The sequence below is a fragment of the Lonchura striata genome, chromosome 6, assembly GCF_046129695.1.
Source record: "Lonchura striata isolate bLonStr1 chromosome 6, bLonStr1.mat, whole genome shotgun sequence".
Classification (NCBI taxonomy): Eukaryota; Metazoa; Chordata; class Aves; order Passeriformes; family Estrildidae; genus Lonchura; species Lonchura striata.
This window is the reverse complement of record NC_134608.1, coordinates 28,176,507-28,204,040: the sequence shown is the minus strand read 5'-3', so window position 1 is coordinate 28,204,040 and position 27,534 is coordinate 28,176,507. Positions and strand designations below refer to the sequence as shown.

General features: G+C 34.6%; 1 long non-coding RNA gene across 3 annotated transcripts in view; it reads right to left on the bottom strand.

Annotated features, from left to right (window-relative positions):
* Positions 1 to 13,306: 13,306 nt before the first annotated feature.
* Positions 13,307 to 27,534, bottom strand: part of LOC116183733 (uncharacterized) — a 186,131-nt gene continuing 171,903 nt past the window's right edge. Inside the window, exons 11-14 of one of the 3 annotated variants that reach the window (XR_013340159.1) lie at positions 18,322 to 18,397; positions 17,251 to 17,315; positions 15,164 to 15,389; positions 13,307 to 14,780 (exon numbers count right to left, since the gene is read on the bottom strand). This is a non-coding gene — a long non-coding RNA (uncharacterized LOC116183733). Of the gene's footprint in view, positions 14,781 to 15,163; positions 15,390 to 15,789; positions 18,398 to 19,418; positions 19,450 to 26,027; positions 26,405 to 27,534 lie in introns of those variants that run through there. The other 2 variants (XR_013340161.1, XR_004148416.2) reach the window with 2 other exon arrangements.

Sequence of the window (27,534 nt, the reverse complement as noted above, 5' to 3'; positions counted from 1 at the left end):
TCTACCTTTTAAATATAATTAGAGGAGTAATTTGTATACAGATCTACTCATTATTGATTTTCTTTAAAACTCCCTCTCCCCCAAAGTTATGTGTAGTAGAAATAGTACATCTGCCCACACCTACATTTAGATTGTTAACAATTCTTTTGAACATCTGTTATACTGCTACTGAACACTTGTGGTTTCTTTAAGAAGGCACAAGGGACTCAACCTGCACCACCTCAATCTTGACTATTTTGGGAGGAAAAACACCTCTGGGAGCTATTCTTGTATATGTTACCATATTGACACAAACTTATGCTCACGGTTTTATCACTTCTTTCCCATAATGTTATTGATCAGTCTGTATTTTTATTCACTACTAGAACACTGTTACATTTTTGTTTCATCACTTCCCAATCTGACATGCTGAATATTAAAATGTTACAATTACAAAGACCCTTAGTCAAAAAATATATATGTGTCTGAACAACAATTAAGATGAGAACTGCACATCAGAAAACTAATCTGGGCTAGGAGGCACTAGTAGAAATTTTTATGATAATGCATCAGAGAAACAAAAAATAACCAACCATATTTTTCCATGAGTAACATCACATATTCACAAGCAACAGAGTTTGCAGAAATTCCAATAAAACAAAAGAGTTTACACTGAAATCAATCAGAGCAGAAGCTACTTTAATCTAAGAGAGATTAGGTCTACTACTCCCAAGTGTGATGAAGCAAAACACTGCAGAATTTCTTTTCTCAATTCTCAAATAAATTCTGTGTAATATATATCTTGAAAAATAGTTAATAGCTCAATAGATTTTGCCTTTTTTTTTTTTCTTGCTGATTACATTATGTAGGTAAACAGTGCAGTGATTTCTGTAGAAGAATCAGTATGGGCATCATTGTTGATTTCTAGGATAGATTTCTATAGCTAATAATTGATTGTTAGTTTTCACCACAAATGAGTCTGAAGCTCCTGTTCAACACTGGCAAATATGGAAAGAATACAGAAGGGGAACAATAACCCTTTCTGCATGTTATTCCTAGCCTAGCCACACTCTGATCTGAAGAAAACCTTTAAATAAAGCCTAGCCAACTGGAAATTCATCTATCACATACAAATGTTTAACACTTGGAAGCCCCTATTCTTATGTTTGGAGAGGGGAAGGAAACTACCTTAGTAGATTTGATAAATGATGATGGGCAAACATCCATTCTTGTCTTTCACAGATTTTCTGCAACATTAACTCTCTCAACACTAAAATCACTTTTTTTCTGCCTGACAGAAATGCCAGGAATCAAGTGAATTGCTTAGATGATTTCAGGCCTTCCCAAAGGATGTACCCAAAAAGTGCCAAGAAAATTCCAATTTCAGATCTTTCTCATTTGACAAATTTCAATGGGGATCAGTTCTCTCTCTTACTTGAGGCTTCTCTAAAAGTTTTAAAAGAAGTAAAATACTGCAAGACATAAATTATGGTCAAATGCATATAACACACAGCTCCCTATACTTTTCATCATGCATGACTGTATGACTACGACTATATGACTTAATGCCCAAATAAGATGAGTTATACTTTATTAAATCTTATCTTTTGAAAGACAAAACAGGTACGGGTTTAAAAGTTAGTATTACTGAAATTTCTGCTGAATTTACTGCTAGTGGTCATTAAGGAAGGTGTACCCCATTACAACAGAGTATTTCTTGACTCAAAATAGCTTTTTCTACTTTAGTGAAGTGTTGTAGGTTCTGGCAAATTAAAACTCAGACTGACAACATCTAATCCTTCAGGAAGAAAGTTCCAATCTTCTCTATTGCAGCATCAGATGCAACAGACATTGATATGAGACCAGACAGATTATTCTGTGGAAGAATACAATGGAGCCTTTTGATGTATCAGATTCATATTTTAGACTGCCAAGTTTGAATTTCACAGATGACTTTAACACAGAGAGCAATGGGGAAAAATTCTGATGGCTTGGAAAAAAAGCTCAGATTAAGCAAATACTAAAGGGACATTTTAATTGTGTTGCATTTGTGTTATTTTGTTAATTTTCTTGAGTATTCTTGAGTAAAATGTGTAACTTTTACTCATATTTTATTCAGTTGCCAATTCTTGCAATAAGCATATAAAGACTGCTCAAATAAATTTATAACTGAGGTGAACTGGTGAAAGTTAGCTATAACTAAAGCTTCATGTAACTTTAATTCCTCTTTTATAATCTCATATAGATTACCACTCAGAGAGGTCTTTATATATTACTACTACATATAATACATGCAGTCATTCAGAACTAAAAATATGTAGAGAAATATTATGAAAAAAATCATTAGAGCAGTTGAGCAAAAATATCAAGCCATTTACAGCTACCTATCCTCAGTTCCCCAGCATTTGACCTTTTAGCTTTGTCTGCCAAATTATAGATATTTGCACTACCTCAGCATTAATATTTTTAACTCTGACTTCTGCTGTACCCAACTAGCGTAGATGTACTTTAAATATCTCATTCCTATCTTTAATCCATATTTATTAGAAGTACAAGGATACCACATTTTAGCTATGTATCTTTAATTGTTCGTTCATCTTTTTGATCTGTCTGTTGAGCATTGGGAATTGAGTAACATTGCAACACTTAATTTCTGTCCCATTTGTGGAATTACTGTTGTGAGACTTATGCCACCATAACACTTATGAGGATTCCTGCAAGTGGAGGCAAAAAATTTTCAAGAGCAAGTAGATGATAGACTACTCCATTCCAGAAGAGAACAGTACAGCCATTTTGTTTTGCAAATTAATTGAAAGAAAACTGATCAGAGAGAAATAGTGGCTTAGAAGGTTCTATGTGTTTGTTTGCCATTCTACCAGCATGTTTCAGCTCTCATAAAATTATTGCAGTCCATATTTAAGAGCAATCTTAGAGACCAGGTCATCTTCTGTTCCAGGAGTTACATGAAATCCTGACAGAATATAGTAATGTCTTCAAGGGAAGGAAAGAATATAGGTAGAAATTTATTAATTCTGCCAGTATCTTCCCTACAGAATTTTAAATTAGAATCTGTCTGAAACACTGTGTATATCAAAATTCTTTCTGTACCTGGTTGTTTTCACCATGTGTCCATGTGAAACCTCAATCTGCCTCAAGCCATTTTATTAATATAAATAACTCATATTTGTATGGAACTTTTCAGCTGTGAAAGCAGAATTGCAATCTCTGGTGGATGAATGAGTTATGAAATTGCCAGTATCAAATTATAAATAAGAGTATGGATTGTGTCTGTGTAAAAATAATAAGTACACAAAAAAATTCTTAATTAATCATAATGAATTACCATGGATATCACCCGTGGTGGGATAAAGGTTTTTGAGTCAGTTTCTTTTTTCTATTTCCATAAGCTACCAATTCTTTTTCCAGTTTATTAAGAAAATGTTGAGCAACATTTTATATAGAAAACTAGCCATATAATGGCTAGTTAAATGTAATTTTGTAATGTCCTCTACAGATGTTGCTTGACTTAGTTGTAGAAAAGTCATCTTAGAAAGTCTCAACATACAAAGAGCTCTTCTGTAGTTTCTTAAATAAATAAAAAACACATTTTAGTTTTTCTTTTTCTGCTATGCACAATGTATTTACAGAAAATAGAACAAATAAAGAGTCTCCTGTCCAATAAGTTGCTTAGCAGTGGGGATATTTTGTATACAGATGTGTTTTAAGTTGAAAGAAAAAATCAAGGGAAAACTTATCTCCCCTTTCCACTACCTTACTGATTTTTTTTTTTTCCTAATCATTATCACTATATAGAAGGGGATTTTGTTTGGATTTCTGTTCATAAATCCTACAGCCAAGAGAGTATTACAATTCCAAAATAATGTATGCTTTCTTTTCAATTGTGTTACAGGTCTTACAACCAAGAGATTGTACTACAGCAAGTTTAAAAGTGAAACTGACTTTAACTAAAATAGGACTGACATTTAATTTTCATTGCCTGAGATAAGAGAAGACCTGCATGTGGAGGAAAGAGGAAATTGCATTTTCAGGTTCTGTTAGTTTAAATAGATGAAATAGCTATTAGGGACAAAATAAGAAAGAAATTTGTTTGTTTACAATGCAAAATTGATTTAACAGTGTCTCTTGAAGAACAGTTAAACTTGATGCTGTTCTTGAAATTAGGTATTGGGACCAAATGGTAAGTCTAGATATGTGTAGTAAAATAGAATGACAAAATGCTACCAACTGAAGTAATAAAAATTATTTTTGTTAATATTTATTAGGTACTCCTAGAGTTCAGTGATGAACTACAGAAATAAAAGTCCTTCAAAACACACAATGTTGTATGTACCAGATTTCATAAGAATTCTCTCCTGATATAGACTGGGGCCTTACTATATGGCATTCAGCATCATCTGTGAAGGTGCACTGAATTCAACCTGCTTTTTAAAGCTAGAGTTGAACAAGCCTCCTCTCCCAACCCTTGTTATTTTGTAGACAGCAGGGATAGACACATTTTACATACTCAGGTTTCTTTGATTCAAGTGGTGGTTTTTTGGGGGGAAAGACCTACAAAAATTGGAAACCCCTTTCACTTGGAACTTATTTCTTTCTTAAATAATTAGAATTACACAAATACTTTTTCTCAACAGAGTATATCACTAGCGGATAAAAGAAAATTAAGGTGGAAATGAAAAGATTATACAAATCTGTTTAAATAATCCTGCAATATCAATGAGGGGCTATAACCACTTTTATTATCCTCTTACATTGCTTCTGTGTGGGATTCAGTTGAAAGATATCAGAAATTGGCACAACAAAAACAAGGCCTTTACACAAAGAATGTTATTTAATTGAAATACCAGAAAAACAAATGAAAAAATAGTAACAGAAAAGTATAAAAGGCAAAGTCTAAACCATTACTAAAGCACCAGAGGCTATCAGTGATTACATGCAATCCAGCCTTTACAAAGTGGCAAACAAGGCAATGTAATCACCTGCTTCCTACACTTGGCAAGGCAGATTGGGGAAAAGTCCCTGAGCTTTGCCTAGTGTCTTGCTGTGGAGCAGAAGGGGGAATAAAGCTCTCATTAGAGTAACATCCTTACTTTCCTGTTCTCCTGTTGTCTTCCAACACCAATAAGTGGGAGTCTTTGTAATGTTTTTGTAAGTTGAGGGGCAAAAGCAGGGCACATAACACATTGCCATACAAGAAGCAGGTCCTTCTTTCCCATTTGATGAGAAATTTCCTTATATTTCATTTTTTTTTCAATGAGAATAACCATAGGGAAATATTATACCTGTGCCCAGTCATTGTCAGTATAAATGTGGCAGCTATATAACAGCAGAATAACTTTTACTTTTTGTAGTACTTTTTAAAAAGAAAATATACTGAGAACATTCTGATCTTCGACATAATTTCTAAACATAGAAAAATACCCCTTTTTTTTCTTCCTTTTTCTTTCTTTTTTTTGTACCCCAAGAAAATGTTGAAAATAATTAGGCCAAATTTTAGATTTGTCTCATATTCTTCTGACTTTTTTCAAGGCAACAACATGGCATTGTAACTATTTGATGTTTATTTTTTAAGATGCTTATTATAGAAGGATTTTTTTCAAAATAGAGGCATGTGTTTTTTATAAATTAGAAGAAAGAAATATAAGGTTTGTATTGTGAGTTTGCACTAATACTATAGAACAAAAGAAAATGGGTATAAATATGTACAAAATATTTCAAGTTATATAGTGTTTTATATGCTTGGATTACGGAGCAAAAATCCTTCTTAAAGTGCACCCTATTTCCTAAATTAACATTAAAAGGACTGATCATATTGGCTGTAAAATGCTCTTTCATTGGATAGATTCAGAAAAGGGTGCCTTGAGGAAAATTGTGCTGTGTTCTGAAGAGACCTTGGAAAGGCACCTTCCAACTGCTGAGCTGCTGCCTTAGACACATTTTGTGTTTCATGGAAGTGGGCATGAATTCCTGCCTCTAACAAGTAGCTGTAATTTCATCTGATGTAGATGCAGACTGACTCTGCTCACCATCTCTTGGAATCAGAGTACTCAGCTAGGTATTTATTATCCATTTAAGGAACTTCAAGAACTTTTGCAGCAAAACAGGGCAGAATATTTCCTGTTCACAGCAAAGGAAATGCTTTTGAAGACATACTGACTAATAATTAATCTGATAGATCACTGAGGTAGAGGAAATTCTATACAATAGTTTGTGAGTACTGTAATGATCCTGAAAGAGTAAGAACAGCCACATATTTAAATTCTACAAGCAAACTAAAACAATTTTTAAAGGAATTCTATCCCATAAAAAATATAATTTATTGCATTGATTATGATTTTTATTAACAATACTTTCAGTATCACACTTAATTTGAAAAGTTTGGATGACAAAAGTTTGTCATGACAAAACATGGCAAAAGTTTGGACACTGAGATCAAATTGTCCTATGTAATAGTACACCTTCCATTATATTAACACCTGAAATGGGCAAAATGTCCTCTGCTATTTAAGGAAATGGGCTGGTTAACTTGTACAATAAAAATTATTCCAATACCCATCTTTCTCAAAGTAATGAAGGACACCAGAATCTGGACCTTTCCACAGGACTAAACTAGGACTATTTAAAATGGAAATAATTATGAAAGCACCAGCTTTCTCACTTACTCTGGAATACATCCAACTGCTTTCTATTGGCATAGAAAACACAAAGAGTTAATAGAAAAAAATTCCCATTAATAAAAATAATTTAATTGAACTTTGTCTTTGAAAAAATACTTCACAGGAGATTATTAAAGAAACAGGAGCCACAGAATAAATTATAAAACTTATGTTTCATATTAGAAAATGGCTCAGAGATAGGAAAACAAAGAATAGATATAAGTGTTCATTTTCAACATGGGAGAAGGTTAATAAAGAGATGCCCCTGTATTCTTTCTAACAGTAGTGGTACTTGACACATTTATTACACACTTATTAATATCCTCAAGAAAAGGATAATAGAAAGATGGACTGAAATCTCTTTCTGAAAACTATGTAGGTCAAGAATTAAAAAATCAACAAAGAATCTCATGCATAAACAAGACAGAGAATTAGCTGTCATATCAATAAAGAAAATTCCTAAAGCATAAGCAAAGGTGAATATAGAATTTGGCTACTTTACATTAATTAATTCATATTTGACACCTCCTAAATCAACATCAATCACTAAGAAAAAATAGTTTTATGATGGGCAATTTATTTAAGGAACATTTAAGGTGCAATGTATTTAGTTCTTCAATGTTCCTAGGAAAAAAAATTAAAATGCAAAGCAAATAAAATGTTAATTTCTATTGAAGAGTGATAGAACATTCAAAATATGTTACTACATTCTTGTGGATTGCTGGCTTGCCATGAGAAAAGCTCTAGAGATTATACAAAAGGATGTGAAGATAAGATATGGGGGAAGACTTAACAGAGCCATAGTTTTGTGATGTAAATGATACAGAAATTTTGTTGTAAAATTATTGTAAATAATGGACAAATTGAACAGCTCATAATAATTCATATTACCTGGACAAATTTCACCTCACAAAGCAAAAAGACAACAAATTTAAAATTCATACCAAGAAGTTTTTTATTTAAAATGGCCTATTGTTACATTGCACTGGTTATCATGATTAGGCCATAAAAACAATTACAACCTCTTTCAGTTACACTGGAAAGATTTTCACAGAGCACTAAAAAATCTTTCTAAGAGGATAATGATCTCATGGAACATGTTGCTGTGGAGACTGTGGAATCTCCATCACTGGGTGTTGTACAAGCATCTGTCAAAAATAAAATATCCCACTGTTCTTCTCTGCAGGTGTAAGAAAATTAAATGACATTCTGAGTTTTTCTCCAGCTGTATCTTACGATTAATTTGGTCTGCTCTTTTGGCACCATAAACTAAACAAAGCAAGAAACCAGAAATCTCTTAGAGTCAACAACCATAGACTCTGTTAGTGTAGTAGAATCTAGGCACACAGGGAGCGCTCTTAAAATAATCAGATAATAGTTTATTAAAACTCAGCAAGAAAAGATTAAAGTCCTGGGGATTAGGTAATTAACTGTATTTGACTAGCAAATTTGAGAAAGAGAAGAAGATGTTTCAGGAGAGAAGTCACTTCATATGTTTATTGATGAATTATTGCAACAGTATTTAATGAAACGTCTTTCACTATCTCAGTAAGCTTTACCTTATTATACACATTAAAGAGACAGAAATTGGTTTTATAAAGAGGAAAAACTCCAGTGAAATTCAATGGGAATTTGTCAAATAGAATGAAGTAAATTCCTCTGCAATGCAGAGGCATTTTTATTTTTTATCATTGAACAAATTTTTTTATTAATACTGAAAATCTTTAAACAAACACTCCATGCATTCAAGTCACAGTGTTCCATTTTAAACATACTTCTATGCGTAATTTCACATTTACTTTTTGCAAATACTCAAGAAAGTATTAATTTGAAGGTCAAAATGTTACCATTTCTATCACTGAACACACTGTAGTAGATAGATATTTTTGGATCTGAAATTTCAAGCTATTTTCAAAAAGCTGCTATGATTCAGCTTGAATTTCTATTTGCATGTTTGACTGACTGGTTTCTGGGTATTCTTAATATAGATAATTTATAAGTTTTGTTTTCTGGTTGTTCTTTCAGCTACTCATGAGAGTTCAGTTATTTCAAGTACTTGTGGTCAATGTCATCTGTGTTAACACTAAAGTCCAAGTTAAGGTGAGTAGTTTGAATAGTTGCATCTCAGAAAGGCTGGCTGAAAGTCCAAAACTGGGATACCATACCAAATCTTGAAATGCAAATAATTTTTCCCAGTTTTTGCCTTGCTCAAATATGCTGAACATAGGTGTAGTAAATAGCTGTATAGATTACTATAAACCAAAATACATTTTTAAAGAACTCTCCAGAAAGTAAAAGGAAACTATTGGAAAAAGAGTAAAAAAGATTAAAAAAACTTTTTTTTTTTTTTCCCTGGTATAGCTGATTAGAAATATTTGGTTATGTGAAGAATTAAATCTTGCTTTTTCATCATTTGTTTTTCTCATTTGGTATTTAGTTTCTTTTTCTTCAACCATAAGTATACACCACAGGAAAATTAGGAGGAAATGCTAAAATTTTTAATATAAGGACCCTAAAATAGAGGAAGACGAGTCCATACTCAACCAACAGAATAAATGAGATCATTTTCAGAAGAAAAAGTCTTGTTTTCTGACTAACACATTATACAATAGCAGGAAATAAAAGCTTTATAATATAGACAGTTCAGATTCTTCTGGATCAAATTCTTCTCTAGAGAACTACCACTGAAGTCAGTGGACTTATGCCAAGGTTGAATTTGACCCAATATTATTTTCAAATTGAGATTAGAGAGCAAGTGAACCAGCAAAAGACAATTAAGTCAGTGATGCACTTACTATCTTGAGTACGCAAGCAATCTGAAAGCCAGCATAATGCAGTTCTTATTCACCAGGCATGCAAATAAATCAACTTTAATGTCAATAAAGTCAGTAATGACAGATTTTATCACTAAGTTATAACTAAGCAATAATGATTGGGAAATAGGCAAGTAGCTCACAGCAACTGAAGTGATTTTTTATTTTGTCCTAGGTGAAGCCAAGGGTAACTGAAAAGACTGGCCTTTACTCCCTCTATTATTATCTGCAAATCATTCTTGTCATGTTAGAAGGCAGATCATTTTTTTCTTCCCGAGTATTACTCACTGTTGTGCTGTGATTCACACTATGACCTCCTTCAGAGGTGCTACAGTCCTTTTCCAATTAGTCTCTGCATATTAGTGAGGTGCAGTTTAATTTTAAGGAGGTCAGGACAAAAATATATTTTTATTTATTCTGTAAATATAGTTAGTAATTTAATTCATCCATCAGCAGATACCAGAGGACAAAACAGTAAGATTTAACACTTTACAAGGAACAGCCCTGTACTGAATACTGTTAGACATATACAGTATTCCATTTGTGGTGTCTGCATTTCAGTGAGAAATAAAAATAAATTTTAGAGCCTTAACCAATGATAAGAGCCGTATTTCAAAAGTTTTTAACTATTTGATTGAAGGGCATAATAAAAAATTCCAGATATTTTAAATGTTTTTCTTGATTTGTAGAAGGAGGAACTCAGTATATAAATGCTTTTAAAACAGAATTATATTAAGTAGGCAGATTAATGGAAACTCACACAGATATTTTAAAAGCAAACTTTTTCAACTCTTTATGATGTGGTTTATATGAGCTGGCACATTCATTTTCCTGTCTCTGTACCTTAACCAGAATGTTACGCATTTTTGTAATGCATGTAGTTGTTCTCCCCACAGGATATGTTTAACAATGGTCAATTACTATGATTCAGTAGTTTTGGCTGACATTCAACAAATGTCTGAGCAGCTAATAACGCATTTAGTTCTGTTAGTCCACCCATCTGTCCATCACATCTGCCTGTCCTCATAAAGGCTGTCATAAAGCAGCGTAGCATTTCTCTAACATCCTCTCACTATTCACTTGCTTTCCAAATGCCTGGAAGGTAAACAATGTGTGCCTACAATTATATCTTTTCATAAGCTAAAGATAAGCAACAAACAAAGCATTTCTTTTATTATTATATTAGTTGCACTTTAATGCATCAAATTTATATGGTTATTAGTCAACAATCAAAATAGTTTGAAAACATGAGAAGACAACTTTCTCTTGTCCATAAAAATTTTACAACTAGTCACCAGTAACATAACATCCAAAAACACTGTTTCAAGAAAAATAACAATTATTAAGCTTGGCATTTGGTATCTATTTTGGACCTCACATTGTGGATGTCTGTTACAGTCCTGTGGTGGCTACAGGACTGTACAGGCTCTTGACTGCTTCTACAATTTTAGCATCTGTGTACCTTTTTCCACATGGGAAAGTCACAAGGATATGGCTCATAAAAACAAGGATGCTGTTGCATTGGTGCATATCCTTGTTCATGCTACATTTGAAACTGTGATCATTGGTCTTGCAGGTTCAAATTCATCTTCTACAGCACACCAGTAGAAAAATTATGACTATTAATCACAATTCCACTGATTTTTAATTACTTTGTTAGTTTTGTAGTAGGTTGAAAAGATAATAATATTGTGAGATGACTTTATGCTAAGAGATTTCCTTCTCATTCTTACTTTTTTCCTTTGTGCTCATGATTGGCCAGCCTGGTCAATAGTTCATTCAAGTTCAGATGTTCTCCATTTATCTTCATTATTGAAACCTCTAGGCTTAGCTTTAGCCTTAGAGTAAAATACAAGTGTTATGACTAAATGTAAATTTTGTAGATTTGATTAGAATAGAGAAAACACAGAGCTGTCAGCATTTGATAAGAGTATCAAAAGAACTGAGGAGATGAAGAAAATATAATCTATACCTGAGTAGACCTTGTTACACTCACTTCTAGAGTGTGCAAAGGATTGTAAAAGCTTAAGGTAAAAGCTTTAAGGTACTTGACCTGATTATACAGATCCACTCAGTTTATAAAACTAGACAGGGGAAAAAAGATCCAGCCCATAGAAGAAGGTGTATAGAAGTAGTTCTTTAGTATCTACTCGGTTTCCCTCTCTGTCCTTCTTTAATTTGTTTTTGTTTCCCTTTGGCTGAAATGTAGTCTGCTTTTAGCAATTTTGTTGAAGGAGTTGAGAAAATCTTGACTGGTTCTTTATTTCCAAACTTATTTCCAATAGCTGCACAAAGCTGAGCTATGACAACCACATCTTGTTGGGATGCTCTCATCCTAGCATGAAACAACTCTTACAATGCATCATTTTCAAACATAGACTTGGCATCCTGAAAAAGTCTTCAAGGAAGCCAGACCTTATTTTTTCCACCATTCCAAGGGCAATTTGTCTTTTTCCTCCCATTTACAGAAGAAACCTTTTAAAGGAGAAAGAGGAGCAGCTTCAGAAAAGGCATGAGCTAAAGAGCTGACAGCATGAGTTCTGCATGATAACATCAGCAGTACTGGTGAAAGCCCAGACTGTTGTGGTGTGTTTTTATATTCATAAGGGTTTGATTGAGTTAGTTATTTTATTAATGTTAGTTAGGTTAGAATGGTATGCTCCTTGCACTCCCCCATTTCTTTCTCTCACAGTTGGTTTAGCTCAAGTTGTTTACCCCAAAAATTCCCACCACGTGGCTCCCCAGTTATCTGTCAATCTCCTCAATCCCTGCTCTTTCCTTGTTTGGTTCTGCCACTCAGAGTTTGCTAACACCCCCCAGCTTTCAATCCTGTAACCACCCCCAGTTTATTCGAGAAGTTTCTGTGTCCATCACCCCAGTTTGGCTTGTCTATTTGTTCTTTGAGATTGTGCCCACCCCTGCCATGCTATTATTGGTTATTATGATCTGTGTACTCCCCTTTTGGTTTAGTCCCATTGGACGAGGCAGGTTTACACCCCTGACTGCCCACTCCATATTTAAGTAGCTATAACCCACTCAAAAATACTGTGTTTGGCTATCAGAGCTGTGTAACCCACGCCTCAGCACTCAGCACTACCAGGGTGGAAGAGGCCATTCCCCTGGAGTGCCCACTCTCGTGGTGGCCACTCGGCCCTATACGAGGAGTGCTAGCCGGCAAATTTCATCCACTCATGGCCGTGGCAGGTAGCCACTGCACCAGACTTTGAATTTTTCTAATATATGTTGGGTATTGAAGGTCAGATTGAGTAAACTGGCCCTGAAAATGAAAGCTGGCATGTCCTCTACTCCTTTTGAGCAGTTGTGAAATGGCTCATTGAGAAGAGGGAAGCAGGTAGCTGAGGAACCCAGCCCTTCTGCAACAGCACGGTCCAGTCGTCATGTTGGTCACCTTAGAGAGGACAGATGAATGGCTGTGCAGGGGTTACATTTTACACCAGTCTTCCAAATATACCAGGTATCATCAGACCAGTAATAACCTCCTGAAAATAAAAAATGTACATTTATTCAGTTCAAAAAATAAATATTTTCTAATAACTTGGAAAGTTTTCTGTCACTTTCAGTCGGCAGATAAAAAGAACAAAAAAATGTATCATGCAGATATTTTTATTTAAAGATAAAAATAAAATCAAACCAGCAAAAATCAGCTTTTTTAATATGCCTTTTCTTTCAGATATTTTCTCATTCACTCAGTTAATCTTTTTTGGATGATCTGGAAAGATATGTGTTTTCATCTTAAAAAGATGAAATGTCTGCAGGGGCAGGGCAAGAAATAACCTCTTCATTAGTATTTGAACATTGTAACTTCTGACTACAATCCAATTAGAGTGGTTTCTTTATTGTTTTTATGTAAAGGAAGAAATAAATACAAATGTAGATACATAGAAAGATACATAAAATTATGTATATAAATAAAACAATAAAATAATATAACAATGAACATATAAAATCACATACCCTTACATTTAAAAAAAACATTAATATGTGTAAGCTACTAAATATATTTATATAAAAATAACTGCCCACAAAGAATATTTAAGAACCAGAGAAGTGTCTGAATGCCTTAGCCCTCCTTTCAATTGAAAAGCAATTTATTTAAAATGCTACACTTTCAGAGCAATGGAAGGCTTTGCTGAGCCTTTTATAGGACACATGACATAGGGACTATTTTTCCCAGGTCAGGCTCAGAAGGATATCTGGTTCCACTGGAGTCAAAGTGCAAAGCACAAATACAAAAACATGCTTTTGCATCAACTACTTTCTCTTCCCTTTTTGTCCTTCTTTATTCAGATGAAGCTGCTTGCTCAGTCTTCCAAGTTCAGTCATGCTGTTTGATTTTCCATTTGAAGGAGAAAAAGACTCTGACACCAGAATCTCTGGTATTTTTTGTGTTGATGTAAATGAGGGTAGAAGTCAGCTTAAACATCCAGTCAGGGCATTTCCCTGAATAGGAGCAACTTGGGGTGGCACAGAACTGCCAAAGCATAACAATTCCCTGCCCTTCATCTCTGACATGAAGAGTGGGCACAGTAAAGAGGACATGATCAAAGCACTCAGCCTTCATTGATCACCCACAAAAATCTGTGTTTAAAAAAAGGGATCTTGAGCCACAATATTTAATTTCAAGAAGTGAGCTAAGTGTTAGGCAGCTCTCTTTCGTGGTTTTGCTTATTTGACAAGATTTTACTTCTTTTTTAATTAATGTAAGGATTAGCCTACAATGGCTACTAGCTAGAACCTCTTGATCATAAAGTAGCTGCAATGTCATACTCACTGTGCACTCTGCATACCTCCTTTTGATTCTAAAATTCTTGCCATTTAAAAGTTTTTCAAATTTTGGAGGTGTTTGAATAATGCATTTTATTTCATCAGTCATGGTCATGTCAGCTCTGCTTCCTTGTCATCATCAAACTATAAACACAAAATGTCATATTCTTCATCCAGAGTGGGACCTAGATGGCTGTTCTATTCTTAGTCAAAAATTTAACATTACAGCTTTTCAAAAAGAAAAATATCCATAAAAACACACTTAAAATACTGAGTAAATTTTATACTTATTTTTCTTTAAATGTGTCCCTCCACACATACTTGAAAAGAAACTCAAACACATAACATTACACATTACACATCACCACTCTTGGTATTGCCTTTGCAATCTTCCAACATCTACAGTTTCCAAGTACAAATACAAGATCTCCCAAACATTCTCACTAAGAAAACTTAATTCCTCAGAGGGATCCTGTTGACCTTGTCTGTTCAACCTGTAAAGTAGTCAGAAATATGACGATGGATGGCACTGTAGAGGGAAAAAAAAATTAGAGAATCTGTTATGCATTAAATTTTGAGCTCTATTTTGTGAAGATAAGAAGTGCAAAAAAAGAAGTGCAAGTAAAGTGGGAGGGAAGGGAAGGGAAGGGAAGGGAAGGGAAGGGAAGGGAAGGGAAGGGAAGGGAAGGGAAGGGAAGGGAAGGGAAGGGAAGGGAAGGGAAGGGAAGGGAAGGGAAGGGAAGGGAAGGGAAGGGAAGGGAAGGGAAGGGAAGGGAAGGGAAGGGAAGGGAAGGGAAGGGAAGGGAAGGGAAGGGAAGGGAAGGGAAGGGAAGGGAAGGGAAGGGAAGGGAAGGGAAGGGAAGGGAAGGACTGTCACAGTTTTTCCTAAAAAATGAAAATCTATTTTCCTACCTCGTGCTATCTAGAGCACATGGTTGGGCACCTCATGGTTAGGTTTTGCATAAGATTAACCAGACCTTCCAGATTTTTGCACCCATTTGCAGACTTCTAACTAGGCATGTTGTAATTGTTCATCAGTGGACTGTTATTTCCCTCTTCTCTCGTTCTGGAATGTGCTCCATGACAGTGACAGCATAGACAATGAAAAAAATAGCTACTGTATTTTATCCTGTGGCTGCTAAAAAAATAAATAAATAAAAAAAAAAAAGTTTATGCTGTTGAAATCCATTGCCAATAAAATTTTGAGACTCTTAAATTCCTTCAAAACTTGTTTTGAAGTATTTGGGATGTAATAAAAACTATCCAACAAGTTGTCTAACTATTGAAAAACATTGAATGTCTTAAGGCAACAGAGCATTTTCTGATATTTTTCATATTTTGATCATATATTGTTACCTTTAGCTTGCAACAGTTGTTCACTTTTGAACATACTGAATAGACAAATATTTCTGGGGTGTCTTGGTTTGACAAGACAGGAGTCTGTGAAGGAGGGCAAAAGCCTCCTGTGCAATGGAGAAGGTAAACCCCCTCCCTCCGAATTACCAGGATTTTTAAATTAAAAGTCTCTCAGGCAAAGATATGGGAATGGGAGTAACAGTTCTTTACTAGGAGAAACTAAATAACAATTTAAAAAGGCAAATGCAATTGGTACAAACAGAACTAGTGATAAAGTCCACAACCTAACACCCTGAGGATTCGGGGTGTTGGTAGCAGTCCAGTTAAAATGACAGCTGTCCTCTTGCAGTGGCTGATGAATTGCAGCTGAAGTGGTGATATTTAGAAGGTATAGTTTTCTCTGAAGATCTGGTGGCAGTTGGGCCGGTCTTCCGGAATCCAGCGAAGGGGCCACTTCTCTGGGAATCCCACCGAAGGAGCTGCTCCTCTGGGAATCCCGCTGAAGGAGCTGCTTCTCTGGGAAATCCCGCAAAGAGAGAGAGAGCTGCTCTGTCTCCCCAAAAGCTACCCCTTTATACAATACAAGAGTGCTTGGCTTCCCCCTCTGGGTGGAGCATCTCACAATGGGATGGTGTAATGTTACCAGGCCTGCAGTGAGTCAGTCAATGGCCCATTAACAAACCATTACCTCTTCGGAGCAAACCATTGTTCTTGGAAGAGATAACAAACCTGCCCAACCTCCAACAGATGGCAAATAGAATACAAGCTTATCTTACAAACCAGGACATGGGGTTTTTTCCTTGTTTGAGGCAAACCATCAAGAAGCTTCATTCAAGTCACCTAATAGTAATCTCAGAGAGTTCTTGACAGCTGTAAAGGTGGAACATTCCCCTAACCATTAGATATGTAGCTGTCTGATTTCAGCCTCAACAGGGTAAATTTTTTTCAGTAGCCAGGAGGGGGTGTGGGTGAATGGGCGTGGCCAGGGTCCAGGTGTTATTCTATGACACCTTATATCATTGCAGGGCTGGGAGGAAGGGACTCTGGCTTCCACAGGGAAGGTTGCTCCTTCTGGGTGGAACAGTCTGGAATTTTACTTTATGTGTTAATTTTTTTATTTGTTTTATAGCTCTTGTTATTAATATTGTTGCTGTTACTCTTCTTTTTCTTATCTCATTGCTATTTCAAGTAAATCATCCTTATCTCAACCCCTGATCCATGCTTTTTGTATCTCCTGTTGAAAGTAGAGATGGGAGTGACAGGTGGTCTTTTTAGTGGGAGTGCTAAACTGGAGAGTACCTAACCATGACAGTATTGCACACACTTTATGAAACTTGTAGTGGGTAAGATTTTTGAAAATACTTTCCTTGTTATTGAAGATTCTATTATTATTTTATGTAGAACTGAACAACACATAAATTTGTTTTCATTTTAAAAATAGTTATTCCTGTAAATTAGAACTAAAAAACAAGCCAAAAACAGGCCACTTGGCATTTCAAACTCATTTGTTATTTTATTTCTGTAATGTTTGTTGATTATGATAATTGATCACTCCAAAATTTCAAAGATATAATTAATTGGTAAAAGTTAGTTGCCTTTTATGTGAAATAGTTTAATTAACAAAGAACATTTAAATAAATTACCATAATATTGAAGGTCACACAAATATTAGCTGCAGTTGTGCTCACTGTTGCATAGTTACATATTTCTATATAAAGACAGAAGGAATAAAATTAATTTTATCAAAATGAGAATAATATATTTCTTTATTTGGAGTTTCACTTCAAGCACCCTATTCTCCCTGGCCTTTTAGCTAAGATTAAATCTAATGTCAGTTTAATACTATATATGGCAATGTAATTTAATCTACTTAGTACTTTAACAAAGCTGTAGCAACAATTTCATTAGATCTTTCCTTTCTTCAAATACCGTAACTATTTTTTCTGTAAAATGAAGCAACTATGATAGGAAAGTGACCTACCAGAAATTAACACAATGATTGCTGAAATGTATTGTACTCAATAGCACTAACACAGATCTTCTTCCTGCCACCATTTTCTTATAAAATTTGTGAGATTTCACCCAGTAGTTTCTTGGGCATTTGGTAATAAAGCATCTAAAGGCAGACTGAAGAGAGAATTTTGTTTTGCCATTTCCCAGGTGGTGGGAAATGCCGAGTCATTACTGTTGGCAGAGGAAAAGACATAAGGAGGATTACTTTCTTCTTCCCTGTATATTTAAATGAAAACATAGTTGTTACAGTAGTTTGCATGGAGATGAACCATCAAGTCAAACATCTTTTCAGAAGGATTTCTTTCAAGAAATTTGGGAAAAGCATTAGTTTTAGAATTCCTAAATTAAATTTCAAAATGGTGTGTAAAAAAGAAAATATTAGAGATCTTTTTTTGTCTAACATCTATTCTATACATATTAAATACTAGACTTCCAAATCAAGATTAGAATCAATTTCAACTGAAGTTGTGACCTTCTGTAGCTGAAGAAAAAAGTGTTAGGTTGATGACAAGATTAATGATATTTACATAGCAAATGACAGAACTAAAGCTAGAGTACTGATTAAAGATAATTAGTCAGTGTAATGCCATTTTGAACCTATGCAAAATTGTATAAAATCAACAAATAGACAGAATTTGGATATGTTCTGAATTCATAAGCAGTAAGGACATATTTGCAAATATACTGTCATTTGTACTTACTTGTTTTTTTATGAAGATCATTTTTTCTCTGCTCTTTCAGTAGGTCCTGAGTGTTGCTATGAATTCTGCTATAGTTCTGTAGACAAAATATTTATAACAACCATACTTGTCTAATATGTCCCCTTGAAAAAGCAAATCAAACTGTTCATCAATTCAAGAACAAATAAAAAAACATTTTACATGCATTAGTAACTTGGCTTTGAGTGAATTTCCTATTCAAAGAGCTAGGTCTGATTGAAACTTTTTTCAGGGGATCTGTGCTTCTTTTTGCTAGGGTGTCTGAAAACTTTTCTTCAGACAAGAAACTGACATGGTCTGTCTAATCTGCTTGGCCACATATTACCAAAAATTAATAAGAACACCATTACCCTTGACACTATAACCACCCTGCTAAAAATGTAGAAAATCCTTCATTAAGTTCAAATGTAAAAGACTCATCCATAGAAGTGAGTTTGTCTTTGCATAGTTTCCACAAGAAGTCAAGTTACAAAATAATGAGGAATTTTCAAAAGTACTTTCTGCTCTAATTTGATCATTTCCTTACAGAAATCAAAGGGAATTGATTCATACCTAAACACACAAAGGCTTTATAGTGGTGACAATGAAAGTATAAAAAAGTATCAATATATGCAAGGAGAAAGTATTTTAATTGGCAAACTAGTAGTTTTGGAAAAAGACATATTTTCAGTCACATTAGCCCTTCTGTGAAACACCTCCCTGGCTGTGCTTGCCAACAGATAAACCAAGCATAAAGAGAGGGTGTCACTACCCATTCATACTTTGTGATCTGTTTCTGTGTCACTTCAGTGTGTGCAAAACCTGTCATTCATACGAAGGGGATTAATGGAAATCCTAGCTCTGTTAGTCTTTCAGTCAAAGAGTTGCACAGCTATTCTAAAGGTTTTGGACTATGTTTCAAAAACCACAGTTTTGCATACTATCAAGTAGAAATCTCAGCCTAAGGAGTGAATACTTCTTTGGAGGTAAACTGAATTTTCACCTGGCTCATTGCACACACCACCTTGATCTTTCAAATTCCTAACAGTGCCATAAAATACATATTTAACTATTTCTGGTCAAAGAAAAAGAAAACATACCATAATTCTTCACTGAATAGACATTCTCAAGCTATAACATAAAAGAAGGCAGAATATTAAAACTAAACTATTAAATTTCATTAATCTTCTACAAATCAGACAGACTTAACAGCAACAAGAAAAAAAGAAAACAGTCCTTAAAACAAAACAAAGCCCTATATAATTTATACTTTGGAGTAAGTCTGTTTTGAACAGATGCCAAATAGAATTTACTCAAACTACAGAAACACCAACACAAATATCTAATGGAAGAAAATTCAATGCATTGTTAGCTCATTAGTCTCACAGGAAGATAATGATTCTAGTAACTGAATAATTAGAAATGGGAATTTGTGAGCATCTTTGTTAACCTCATATTAATTTACAAAATAAGACAAGAAAAGAAAATACAGGGAAAATTTTGCTCCCCAAACTTACTTTGTGCAATATACAGAATAAGTTCCATCTGTAAAAAAAAGGATCTGTCTCTCATTTATAAAAGGCAGAGCTACAAACCAAAATGCATTATTAACCATTAAGTCAAAATTATTAAATCACAAATTACTACCTTCACATGAAACATTTCACTTTAAATTGGGATTAAACCAATAAAATCATACCTTCCTAGGCTGGAGAAAATGTATATTGTATTTTCAATTTTCACAGTAGTAAGAGATTATGTAACAAAACATATCCTCATATCAGGAGATATGTTCACTGCAGCTGTACCTTTCAAAGTCTTTAAAGCTGGCTTCCTTGATCTCTGTGAGGAGCAGGGACCTGAGAAGAATGGTATAGCTAAAGGGGCTTGATCTTGCAAGCTCTGTAAGCCTTGCTGTAGGAAGTGCAAAAAGTCAAATAATCACCACTGGAAACTTCAGATGGATTGTGAACTATTTTTTCATACTAGTAAGCAATTAGATGTCATGTTAGAGCCAGTGTTGGCTTCTGTTCAAGAAAACACTTGAGTATATGCTGGGTTTGAAGTCAGTGGGGCTTAAGGATACCCAGCAGGATTTCCTTGAACAGAGACAGACCCTTAATAAAAAAAAAACAAACTGATTCTCAGTGAAAGGAGATTCACAATCTGGTTTTATGGGTTTACTAATTTTGTAGAGTAAGAAACCTGCATAAACTGTGGGAAACTAGGACATAATTGATCACCCAAATATTCCTCTGGTAAATTTTAAAAACTGAGGAGAAAACAAATACTTCTTATGATAGAGGGATAAATGAAATCTACACTATATATATTTACAGGGCTTACAGTGACTGTATATATATATATATATATATATGTATGTATATATATATATATATGAGTAATTTTTAGAGTGTTTAGGCATTTCTACTGTCAACAGTACGATGTGTTCTTGATTGTGCTGCAGAAAATGGGAGTAAGGGCAGCTGTGTAGCACAGCCTCTGAAAGAAATGCTTTCAAAGTTTCTGTTGAAAAGGCTGTTTCTCAAAGGCAGCTGCTCAATGCCTCATGATGTATTCAAGGCACAGCCTCCTTGCTTGGCCCATCACCCTGCTGCACCTGCTCCCCTCGGCTCACTTCACCTGAGTAGGTTGTGACAAGAGTAACAAAGCACTGCGCTGCAGCTTCCTACAGAAAGCTCAGCGATGCTTTCCCTGCCTCCTGAGCTGTACCACTGCAGAGCCAAGCTCCTGCTTACACACTGTATTTGCTCAGAGCATCAGGTACTAGCTGTCTGTTTGCCTTCATTTCATTCCTCCCTGCTGCAATTTCTCTTTACGCCTAAGCGACTCCTGCATGAGAAGTGCCTTGCTGCTGCTCAGAATTTCAAGACAGTGCCTGAGATCTTTCTTCCATTACAAGTCTCAGAGGATGGTATTATTATCCCACTAATTTCATACATCTTTACATTTGGCAAAAGTACTACCAGGCAAATTACAAGTGTATTGTTAAATGAAAACATTTGTCATCAAGATCTATTGAAAGGTGTCCACAATATTCATTTCCTGCAGTCGTTTGACTTAGCACCCTGTGCTACCTCCATCAGATTTACATAAGATTAAATCTAGCTTTCTCTTTAAAATCCTTGCTTTTGTTCAGGCTGCACAGTGTCATCTCTGCATAGCAAGTACCAGAAGCTAGAATATTTACTCTGAGATTTCTAAAACATTACTAATCTCTATCCTGTCATCTGGTAATTCCTATTTAACTTTTTGTTGTGTCCAGAATTATATTTATGTTTTTAAACACACTAATTCCAAATGTTTCAAAATAAAAGTAGCAAATTAAATTAGAACAGCGGTCCCTAGAAATCTATAAGTCATTATAAACAAAGTTTGAAACACATAGTTTTGCTGTGTTTTTCATCACTTTTGATGCTTTCAGTTCACTTTTCTAAATTATTTTCAAGATTTGGTCTAAGGCAGGGTTTTTTGTTTTTGTCAGAAGGATTGAATCCTTCAGAGCTGTTTTCCATTGTCTGGTTGTGTTGCTAGTTCAACTCAAGCAATTAGAATGCAAAAGATCCTTCAGAAAGGATCACACTGAGCCTTTAAAATTTCCTGGCCCATTCAGGCTTTTACAGAGGAGGTTCAGGAAAGTCAGGTAAAATTTTTCTCAGCAAGATCAAGAAGATTCTCCTAGATCCTTTCTATATCAAGAAATAACACTGGAGCTTTTGTTGGGACTTCAGATCACTAGATTGAAGTGTCTGAACTTTCCAGTATCTGAAGCAAATAACCAATCTCTGTAGTTATCCTCCTGCAGCACTTCATAATTACTTCAGAAGCCATGCTAAATCTACTGTGGTATTTTATTGTGTCTTTCAAAGGAAAACTGAAACCTGGGGACCCATGAGAGGAAAAAATAATTTAAAAGGGAGTATTCTGTCTGGAAATAAACAGGGGGCACAAAAAAAGAATGAGGTTATTTTATCACACAAATCTAAGATTTTAGAAGAATCTACCCTGCACTCTGCTCTCTCCATTATCTGCTGCTTTTCATCCTTATTTTAGCCAGGTATGCTGTTTCTGCTCTCCAGATACAGAGTCTTTATTTATGAAGATACAAAACAATGGGAGTCATACCTCTAGGAAGAAAGTTTCAGGAAGAAATAATTAAAAATCATTAAAAACTAAAAAATCAGGTAGTAGCAGGACTCAGTTATAAATAAAATCCTTTCTCTAGAGAGTCCTCATGGGTGAGAATAGCTGCTCTAATGTCTTAGAGCAAGAAAAATTTTCAGACTTCCAAAATGACTGCTTCATTTTTCTTTATCAAGATTGTCCTCTTATTTTTTTCTGCAGTAGCCTGAACATATATTTCAAAATTTTTGCTGTTTTGTTATTCAGGACTTACTCTGGCAAAACTACAATGGATTGGCCATTCATTTCAAAAATATTTCATTGTGCAATTTGTGAGAACTCAGAGAACCACATTCAGAGGCATCTGGTTGGAACAGGTGTTGCAGAAAATTATAATCCTCCCTTGATTAAAACTGTTGGGTTTTTTTACCACCACCCTCCAGTTATGCATTACAAGTATCCAAATGATAAGATGTATAGTCAGAAGTAACAATCTGAGATATTGTCAGAAGAAATATCAGGAATAACTTCAAGCTTGTGAGCAAAAAAAAAATTGCTTTTCAGGGAGTAAGATTTTCACAAAATCTTTCTCTAATCATAGTTTTGCTGGAAAATTCAGGTTTGTTTCTAGCAGCTTGGTTTCTTTGCTCATTTTCAAAACAGATTTCACATGAAGAAAGAATTTGAATATGAAATAAAAACTGCTTTAATCAATATTGAACACATTGTAACAGTTGAGTAAGGGAGATTAAAGACTAGTTGATTGCAGTCTAAAGCCTTTATTCTTTTATCAACAAGCAATACAACCAATAAAACCACTAAGATCAAATATGTATGGACCAACTTAAGACTTCATAAAGGAAACAGATTTTAAGAAAATTCAGAAGTGCCATTCAGTGAAAGCAAATATCTTTCAAAAGCTTCACTGTATTGTCACTAAGTAATCTGTGGGCTCCCTGAGACTGAAGTAGGGACAACAGTTTTCATGACAACTGATATCTAATGCCTTAGGAGGCTTTTTCTGAGTCTTGGGGTTTTTTCTTAGATTAGAAAGTGTAGAGAAATGTGCTACCCACAGAAGTAGGACTCTGCTTCTGTCCGCACCCTCCAGCATTGCAACCAAAAACAGATATGAAGCTTCAGCAGCTGTAGACACCCTCAAGCAAGGTGTGCAAGGAGAAGCTGCAGCAGTAGCACACAACAGATAGGGCAGAATAGTGACTCTGTTAAGGGGCACTGAGGCACCCATTTGATGGCCTGAGAGGGAGCCATGAGTTACTCCCAGAGAGATTGTGGCTGGTCACAAGAGGGAAAATTTCCACAAAGACAACAATCAGCCACTGGAATAATCTCCCAAGGGAGTGATGAGTTCCCTGAAATTGGGCACTGTTAAGATTCAGCCAGACAGGGTGCTGGACCGTCTTGTCTACACCATCTTTTTAGGGAGAAAGGTTGGAAGAAAGGAACCTTGAGGTTCCTTCCAACTAGGTATTCTATGATTATTAGACAGTGAAAGCAAAATAAAGACAAATTCGTTCCATACATCTTTACTTTTTATAGATTACTCTATTAAATATAAGGGAACAACTAGTTTTTTGCTGAAAAACTGCATTTTCCAACTGAACTGCAAAAAAATGCAGGAAAAAGCAGTGTTCAAAGAGGACAGTAATTGCTAATTCCATTCCCAGAAAAAAAAAATGAACAGGAAAAACTGGATAGTACAAGTAAAATTGCAAAAGACATCAAGACAAATGCATTTTAATACATTTTACAGTTTTACAGCACTTCACAGAATCACAGAATCACCTAGATTGGAAAGGACCTTTGAGATCATAAATTCCATCTAGTCCTTCAGCTACAATACTGGAGTTTTGTAAAGCTGCAGTTTATCCCTGAACCAGCACCATTGACTTTAACTTGTTTTATTGTTTCAGAGAAGCAGACAAGGTTCAGATAGATTATGGCCTGGTTTTCAATGGTTTCAAGGACTCACTATTCCAGCTGAAATCATGAGAATTGAACTGTCTTGATGAGCAAAATGAGACCAGAGATTGAATTACTGTTTATATCATCTGCCCATAATATAGCAGTGACAGAAAACATCCACCCTACCTCCTCAGTCAGGCAAAAGTTAGATAAAACTGAGCATAAAGTGCACTGAGCATAAAGTGAGTGAGGAACATCAAGCAGTGGGGGTGTTCTCCCTCCTAGCACAAGACAATTAGGCAAGATAAGCTTCTTGACAATCAATATTTGACCTGTATTTGTAGATTTGACTCTGAGACCTATGATTATACACTCTTGGAAGATTTTCATTTAAATTACATTTATTTATTTATTCCAGGGGTTAACAGCGTTTTTGGCACCATGCACAGTAGTTATCCAGATGGTCATCTGTTGTAAGGTCAAGCAAAATAAACAAAAGGACTTTTATGTATTCCTTCCATGAAAGCTTAATGGTGCCAGTACTGTTGTCTCTGTATTGATATCTAAAAAAAAAAAAAAATATATATATATGCACAGTATTGTGAAATAGGACCATAAAGCTGAGTTAATTCTGAGGAAGTTTAATTTATCCTGAAATTGCAGAATTAATTACAGAATCAAAAAATATTCTGTGTTGCAAAGGACCCTCAAGGATCATCAAGTCCAATTCCTAAGTGCAAGGTTAGTACTGGGATGGAATGCACAACCCTGGTGTTATTAGCACCCAGCCCTAACCAATTGAATTAGTCTCAGGGTCAATGGACAAATGTGCCTTTTGCTGCTTAAAAGCTCTGATCTAATTTTACATTATATTTTGGTACTGTATGATCCTATGAAACAGAAAAGCAAGGTCTTGCATGCTCTATTCTACTGAAGTAATTTTCTCATATTAATAGCTTTACAAAATGATGTGATGTTGTACTGATAACATACCACTCATTCACTCTGATAGAAAGTAGAAATTTTTAAATCTCATTACCTATTTTGGCTGACCAAAGTAAAAATTATTAGAATAATGTTCTATCAATGTACAGATCATTTCTTTAATCATGAAGAAGCAGAAAGAGCAGAGGAACTTTCTTAATTACTCTTTATCTGGCTATATCAAGATCTTGGAATTATTATCATCTATACATGGCCCTATATCCAAGAACCTACCACATTCATTATTTTTTAATAAATAGTTATATAATTATTTCAGATCAGAGGGGTAATTTATGAGATGTGAAGTATTCAATTTTCCAAGACTTGAAGTATTTCACTGAAGCCAATTCAATTTTACTCAAAAATGTACACTGTCATGAGAAATAAAGGAAAATAAAGAAGTAACTTCCTCGCCCCTTTCTTCTTAGCTAAAAGACACAGGGGGCTGAAAAACTGCTTCTCCTGTTGTAAATATTTGTTTTTCTAACATGAGGAAAAATAATTGTATGACAGAACACCTAATCTAAAAGTCATTGTCATGTATAATCTACACTATGCAAAAGGCAAGCTGTCCTCACATGCTGGGTGTTGACATGGAATCAGAGATTAGTTCTGTTAAGTACAGGAAATAAAGCATGTAATTCCATCTCAGCTTAATGTCACCTATATCCAACACTCTATGATACAATTATCCTTCATTACTCTGAGCCTCTTTGCTTTCTCTCTCTCCACTCTGTTAATATTCACATTTTTGAGACTAGTGAGTGAGCTCTTTTAGGAAGCTAATCCAGCTAAAAATTAACCACCAAAACTAAATTATTAGTACCAAAGAAAAGGAAACTTATATTTATGATGACTTACCATAATAACAACAGAATCCAGTCAATATTTAAATTGAGCAGGTTTTGCCATACAAAGTGGCAAATGAAAATCTACGTCCTTTGTGTGAATAGCAGCAGAAAGGACACTGTTCAGCATTTGTGCAAGTACACAAATATACTTCATCTGTACCCCTTGGTTATATTTAAAGTTGCTGCAGATTAAGCACAGAAATTGAGAAATATGGTCACAGTTCTGGTAAACAACTTTTAAGATAAAATAAAGACTACTGACATTACCATAGTCAAGTTTAAACTGCTTACTCATATCTTGAATGTCTCTTCTACACAATGGTTCTCAGAACTCAGAATAAAATCCAAATTTTATTGAGCAATAGTAAAATTTACTGGGACTCTGTTCATTGAATTGATTAGCATCAAAACCCTATTGTAAAATTACTTTCAAAATTCAACAAAATATCTGTTTTACAATGATATGAAATAGTGCTTATATTAAGATAAACTGCTTATCAGATTTAAGGCCTTTTTTTACTTTAGAATATTATCTATTAATCTATTTTTCCCTATAATCATTTTCTAACTTTATTCTGAAGATGAAGCAGTAGAAACAACTTTTATTACTATTCCTTAGGTTTCAGTAGGGTTTGGATTGTTTTCAGTATTACATCTTTCAATTTAACTTTCCTGTTTCCCAGAGAATTTTAACTAAAATAGAAAACATTTTTTCAAAGTATTTTCTAGCATCACTTAAAGTATAGATAAATTTCTAATACAAAAATCAGCATTGCATGTAGGTTAAATTTCAAGTAAAGGCCCCTATACACTTTCTAGTCAGGTATGATTCTAAAATGGAAGCACAAAATATTAACTAAAAAAGCTAAATATTTTCCATTTTAAGGTGAACTGTAAATTGCTTTGAAGCTTTATTAGCATGAAATATGTTTGTTTGCCTTTAATCTATGTTTGAAAACACCATAAAGAGCAATCAGAATTGGTATTTGCCTTCCCTGAAATAATATGTAGTTTTAGATGTATTTAATAAGTCCATTGTGGAATTTTTTCATCAATTTAGCAACTAATATTTCTCAGAAGCTCTAGTAAAATATTTATTCATGCTAAATTTTTAAACATCATTTAGTGAGAGATTCAACAAAAAATATGCCAACCACTTTTTCAAATAAGAAACAAAATTTAAATGGGCTTTGATATTTTCTGTTTACATAGTTGTGTACCCAGCAGATGTTGTTCACACATCTCTTACACACTTTTCTGTTATTTATATATAGTGTCCTATATGATTAAAATTATGAACATTTCTATTGTA